This window comes from Dipodomys spectabilis, unplaced genomic scaffold, assembly GCF_019054845.1.
Source record: "Dipodomys spectabilis isolate Male_0828 unplaced genomic scaffold, ASM1905484v1 ptg000164l, whole genome shotgun sequence".
NCBI classification, from domain to species: domain Eukaryota; kingdom Metazoa; phylum Chordata; class Mammalia; order Rodentia; family Heteromyidae; genus Dipodomys; species Dipodomys spectabilis.
The window spans coordinates 4329268-4335688 of NW_024870841.1; the positions used below are offsets into that span (position 1 = coordinate 4329268).

General features: G+C 37.8%; 1 pseudogene; it reads right to left on the reverse strand.

The window, feature by feature from the left end:
• Positions 1 to 1412: 1412 nt before the first annotated feature.
• On the reverse strand, positions 1413 to 5579 carry LOC122119350 (annotated as a pseudogene).
• Between the last annotated feature and the right edge of the window lie 842 nt (positions 5580 to 6421).

A 6421-nucleotide genomic window follows, 5' to 3' on the forward strand; every position in this document is an offset into this window, starting at 1 on the left:
CATTCCTAGAGAGTGAGAAAAATGGAAAAAATATTGATAAAAATCAGAAAATAGAATAAACATTAGAATTAAAAGTGGGCTTGAACCCTTTTATACTGCTAACTCCTCAAGTTGCCCAAGGTAAGAGAATATTTCCACAAAATGTTCCTTGGGAGAAAAGGAAAACAAAGCATCTGACCTGTGGTGGTAAGGATGCCCCAGCAAACCAAAACCTGCAACTGGGAAGAGAAGCAAGAAATGAAAGCACTAACTCTAATCCAAAGTCTAAGAAACAGTAAGAATAACAAAGGCATTAAAAAGACTTTTTAGATCTTTTTCAAAGTTACACAAAAATGAAAGGCAAATCTCTAATTCTGCAGAGGCTTAAATCTGATAGCAAACATATAGTTTACCCACAAAGTCTCATCTCTATAAATTTAACAACTGATTCATAACTATATAATATTTAAAAATTCTTGTTTTTTTTTCTTTTTTCCCAGTCCTGGGCACTGAACTCTGTGCCTGGGCACTGTCTCTGAGCTTCTTTTGCTCAAGACTAGCACTCTACAACTTGGAGCCAAGTGCTACTTCCGTCTTTTTCTGTGTACGTGGTACTGAGTAATTGAACCCAGGGCTTCATGCATGAAAGGGAAGCACTCGGCCACTAAGCCACATTCCCAGTCCTTAAAAATACTTAATTACTAAAGCAAGCTTCTTCATTGTATTTTGATGAGCTAAATAAAAAGCATCACCCCATGAATCCCAGCTGCACCAAAGTTACTGCCAGTTGTGGGGCTTGGATTCAGTGCCTATATTCTGTCCCTGAGCTTTTTTTGCTCAAGGCTAGAGTTCTACCCCTTGAGCCACATCACCACTTCCAGCATTCTCTGAATAGTTTATGAGATGAGTCTCACAGACTTTCATGCCCAGACTGGCTCTGAACTGTAACCCTCAGACCTCAGCCTCCTGAGTAACTACAATTACAGGTGTGAGCCACTGGCACCCAGCAATAACATCCACTTTCTGAGCCCTAATTATATCAAACTATATCACAGCAATGACAGATACTGAGTCATTTTACTTCTTTGAGGAAAATTACATTGAAATGATTACTTAGGTAAATTTTTAGTAGTGGAGACAAAATTTAAAACATAATTTATTCCTAAAAATAATAGAATGTCTGAGATTCCATATAAATAAAAATATCACAGAACAGGTGCCATGTTCGTCAACAAAGGATGCTCCCCATTTTAGACTTACAAAATTGCAAATATACCACTAAGTGGACACTCGTAAAAATATATTTCTAAAAGCCTGTCAGTAAACTTACTCTTAAAACTGATTTAAGGTAGTTGTGTTTTCACAACTGACAACAATCTAGCACTTGATAGGAAAATCAGATCAGCACACATATACTTGTATAACACTACAAACTAGTTGCAATTTTGAGTAGCTGTGTTCACCAACTGTGGAACAGAATTAAAATGTTCTCCTAAGCCATTTGCATGCCTCATATATACAAGTATTAGTGTTTTTTTTTTTTTGGATATTCTTCAACCACTACAATAGGAGAAACTGCCTGTATTATCTCTATTGGTGTTTTTAAAATGTGAGACAGAGCTCAAGCTGACCTCCCGATGCAGCTGTGTTTACAATATCATCACAGTACTTTCCATACTCTTCTGGTGTATACATGTCTCCTGTATTGGGGTTTGTTAAAAATGGCAAGAAGTCGTCCCCGTGGCTCTGCATGTACTCAGCAGTTTGACTTCTCAGCTTAGCCACAGTCAGGGTGTAGTCCTGTGTTTTCAGCTGGTCCTCGATGGCTCTATACATACAGTGGCCATCAAACAGAATCTGCTTCATTTACAACTCCCTGGCTGACGTATTTCAGTAAGTTTTTTTCATTTTCCACATGTATAGTGCCAGATAAGTTCTCAGTTAGTGCTTCGGCTATCCTCTCTTCCAGTTCCTTTTTCAATGCAGCTTTTTTTCCCCCATCTATTTTGTGCTTTTGATAACCGAGGTGATTGATTCTGAATTACCAGGTTTGAAATGTTAACAGCAATAGAATCTATCTCATTCTCTTTAGAAGCCAGCTTCCATTGCTCTAGTTCCTCTCTGTGTTTCTGTTCCATTTCTTTTTCCAACTTAGCAACATCTTCGATGAGTTGCTTCCTCCTTTTTTTGTCATTCTTGGGAACAGCATTCTTCATGCCTTGAATTTTTGCTTGCAACCCTTCTTCTCCTTGTGATGTGGCCTCGCCAGCTGCTCCTCCTCATCCAGATCCTAGGCTGGGTCAGCCTCCATGACGACCGGGGTCACCCGGCACACGCACAAGCGGAGGGCACACGCGGCGGCAGGGGCGAAAATTCTTAACATTATCAATACATCTGGAATCTCTTGTCTCACTTATATAAAGGAAAAGATCTCATATTGGCAACCAAGACAAATTACATAATTCCAAATTAAATAAATGCTCATGATGAATTCCAAGGAAACCAAATTATTTTTCACTTTTTTCTGTATTTGCCAACTTACCATGTCAGAGAGAATTGATGTTTTCAAATTCCATAAAATCAAAACTATAATCAAATTTGTGACTCTAGAAGGACAAGTTCATTCTTGCAATTAAAATTCTTTAAACAATCTCATAAATACTAAGAGATAGCAAAATTTTGGAGTTACACATCTAATTTTGATTTTCCAATCCATACCATATCCAACATGTATTTACACTTCATACAGGAATGTGAAATTTGAAATCCATGTATGTATTGCTGCTTGAAAATAGCACTGAATGCATTTTATTGGAATGTACAAATTCTAAATGATCTCAAGAATCTCCTCAAATATTTTATATTAATTCCTGGAGAAAATTTAAATCAGATAGTCATTCCTATAATATTCATTAATGAATTTCAGGAGGAAGACATGGTAACCCACCCATAAGTCTATATATCTATCAATTACTAGTTGAAGCTATTGCCATTTACACTATCAAAATTGAGGTGATCAGTGAACCCTGAAATCATGAAAATGGTTACAAAACGATTGGCCCAACATAATACTGTTATCTATGGCTTCCCTCATTTAAATTGATTATAAGTGAATGAGAAGAATATTCAGATAAGATAATCCTATTTTGAAGTAAATTGGATGATTGCATTTCTTATCGGTCCTAGTGAAACTATACTTGACTTTTGCCACAGGCTCACCATTTCAGAGAGCAATCCAAAACATCGTTTGTAGTGATATAAATATATGGGTATATAGAACAGAAAATTTGTTATTCATTTATCCTATTTCTTTATTTTGAATTTTAATAGACAATAGTACATCAAAAGAAAACCATTTTCTTTACTTGTTGTTGCCAGATGATTTGATTGTGCCCCAAATAAAACTTGGGCTAGGATCTTCCAAGGATTCTGCCAAAGGAAAAGTTACATATTTGATTTAGGTGTTAGATTAGATTGGCTCTAACATTATATATTGATAAGAAAACATCAAGGTTGATGGCTTCATGAGCCTTCCAAGTATCTTTTAGCTGGATAGTAAAGATTTGAAAGAATGAGTTCTTAGCCATGTGCTAAAACCTATCATTTAAAGGTTTGACATGGTTTTTAATCAGTTAAGACTGCATATTTTCATATGTTATTGATATTAGTATACAAGGCAATCCAAGTTGAACAAAGAATTTTTAACTTAACTCCTAAAGGAAGAAATCATTCAACAGCACAAGGTAAGTTGAGATTCAGTTATGGAAAATGCAGAAAGTTCAACAAGCTTTTTACCTTTATCCCAGTATTCCTCAGAGGAAATATATTGCCATGTATTTTCAGAACTCTTGTATTTCTCGTTCCATATGATGTTATGTACAAACAAAGGGAAAACTAGCATCAGAGAAGGATAAAGATGCAAATGGCCTACATTGATTTGGATTGGGTTTAATCATCAGGCTTACCTACATCCTCTTCAAGGGAAGTTTTGTCCATACAAGTTGCAATATGATCACTGAGTTGATTTCATGGAACCAGGTTGCGAGCATTAAAGAGACAAGTAGTCAATTTGGCAGCAATATCAGGATGATTCTTTATAACAAATGTTCAAATATGAAGAAACATTTTCAAATTTTCTCTTTTTAGATTACTTTGGACAGGATATCTACCATGAGCTTGACACCATGCGATAAGTACTGTGCTAGAACACCCTTCTTTTATACACATTTGTTATTGTAAAGATACTGTACAGAGGGATTACAGTTATATGAATAAAATGAGTACATTTCCTATAGAGCATTGGTACTCCCTCCACTCTTTTTCCCCTAAGATCTCTTCCTTCCCCATCTTCCCAACTGTTCCTTTCTACCCCTCCCCCACACGAAGCTAAAGTTATGAAGTTCATTTTCAACATAGTGTCTTATATATCTCATTGTTACAATGAGTCAACCTGTGTCCCAAAGCAGTATGGAGGTTCCTCAAAAGACGCCATATAGAGCTCTTCTATGAGCCACCAATCCCACTTTTGTGCATTTACCCAAATGATCACATACAAGACCATACTAAAGCTACCACCATTATTTGCCATAGCTAAGATACGGAACCAACCCAGAAGCCTCTCAGTAGATGAATGGATTAAGAAAATGTGGTAAATATATACAAAATGGAATTCTATGCCTTCATCAGAAAGAATGATATTGCTCAATTTGCTCGAAGTGGATAGGCTCAGAAAAAATTTATATTAATTGAAGTAAACGAGGCCCAAAGAAACATAGGTCCATTGTTTCCCTTATTTGGAATAACAAGTGACTATTTAGGACAAGCAAAAATGTTCAAAAGCAATGTACCTAGGATCATTAAAAATGAACTTTACAATTAAAGAGGGGTGTTAAGGCATGGGTGGATTGTAGTTGAGGATGTGGGAATGAGGGGGTGGGAGGGGAAAAATAAAGTAGAAGGCAAAAATGCTCGATGACTCCATCAGAAAAAATGACATTGCCCAATTTGTTAGGAAATGGAAAGATTTGGAAAAAAATATATTAAGTGAATTAAGCCAGGCCCAAAGAAACATAGGTCCCAAGATTCCTTTTTTTCCAATAACTGGTATATGTCCGAGACAAGCAGAAAACGTCATATATGTTAAGCAAAATGAGCCCTATGATAAGGACAGAAGTGTGGGTTTTTTCCCTTGCTCTTTTTTCTAATGTGTCTATAAGGTACTTCATGCATTTGTTGCTTTAAATGTCCCTTCCCCATGGCATAACCCCTGTATGTTGGAAGACCAGAGGAAGATGTCAGAAGAAAAGCTGGAGGATAAACAAGCTCTCGAATAGAATGCAGTCTTAGTGTTCCCGTGAACACTCCTAAGCTGGATAATCACACCAAGTGTGCCATAACAGTACAGAGAGTTTGGCCAGAGAGGGAAAGTCAAGCCAGTAGACAGACCTGAGCACTTGCTGATACTGCAGCTGCAGTGGCTGTGGTGGAATGGTGGCCGTGGACACCATACCAACAGAGTCTGGGATATAGATATCAGATGCTGTGTGCCAGAGGATTTTACTCACCAGCAGGAAGAACTGAAAAGTAGCAGAAATCTTCATTCTGAGGATTGTAGAGCAGGTACGGCCCAGGAACCAAGACTATGGTCTGAATACAGCCATGATATCCTCAGTCCTCACGAAGTACCTAAGAAAAGGCTGCCACTCCCCCTCACCAGAGATCTCCATCTTTGATACTGACAAAGACCCTTCCAAGCAGCTAACTACAACTCAGGACTTGGAAGAATACAAAAACAGCCATTTACATGACCTGAGCTGCCAGGCTCAGCTCCACCCAGGTGAAAGTCACCCTGCCCAGGCAGGGGTAGCTCTGCCCTTGGAAGTGTGTCTTTCTTCAGTGGGTAAACAGAGACAGAGTCTGCCTCTCCCGATAGAAGCTTAGACAAATAATTGAATCTCAGTAAACATAAACCTTAAGAATGGCTCCAAGTTGGGCTCTGTGGTTTTTTCAGGAGCTAGCCCCTCAGGGAAAAGCTACTGATTGATGATATGTCTCCATCCTATCCAGAACTAAGCCTTATCATATCAACTCCAAGCTAGAGTAAATAGACATCTTCCTCTTCCCTCATACTCAAAGCAGATCTCTCTCTCACTGAACTAGCCTGGGGGGACGATCACAAAATCCTTAGCAATGCAAATCACTTTTTGCCTTCTCAAACAAACTGAGTTAAGAAACCAATCAAACAACAGGAAAAACAAACACCACAAGCAGATGAGAAACTCCACCAAGAGCCTAATTATAGACACAGGGGAGATACAAGATCTTCCTCTCCACCCCCCAAAAAAATCATAGAACTCTTTTGTCTGCCTTGTTTTATTTTCTTTAAAAATGTTTTCTATTATTTTTTTCTCTCATAATTTTTATTTTAGGTGTATATGTGAGT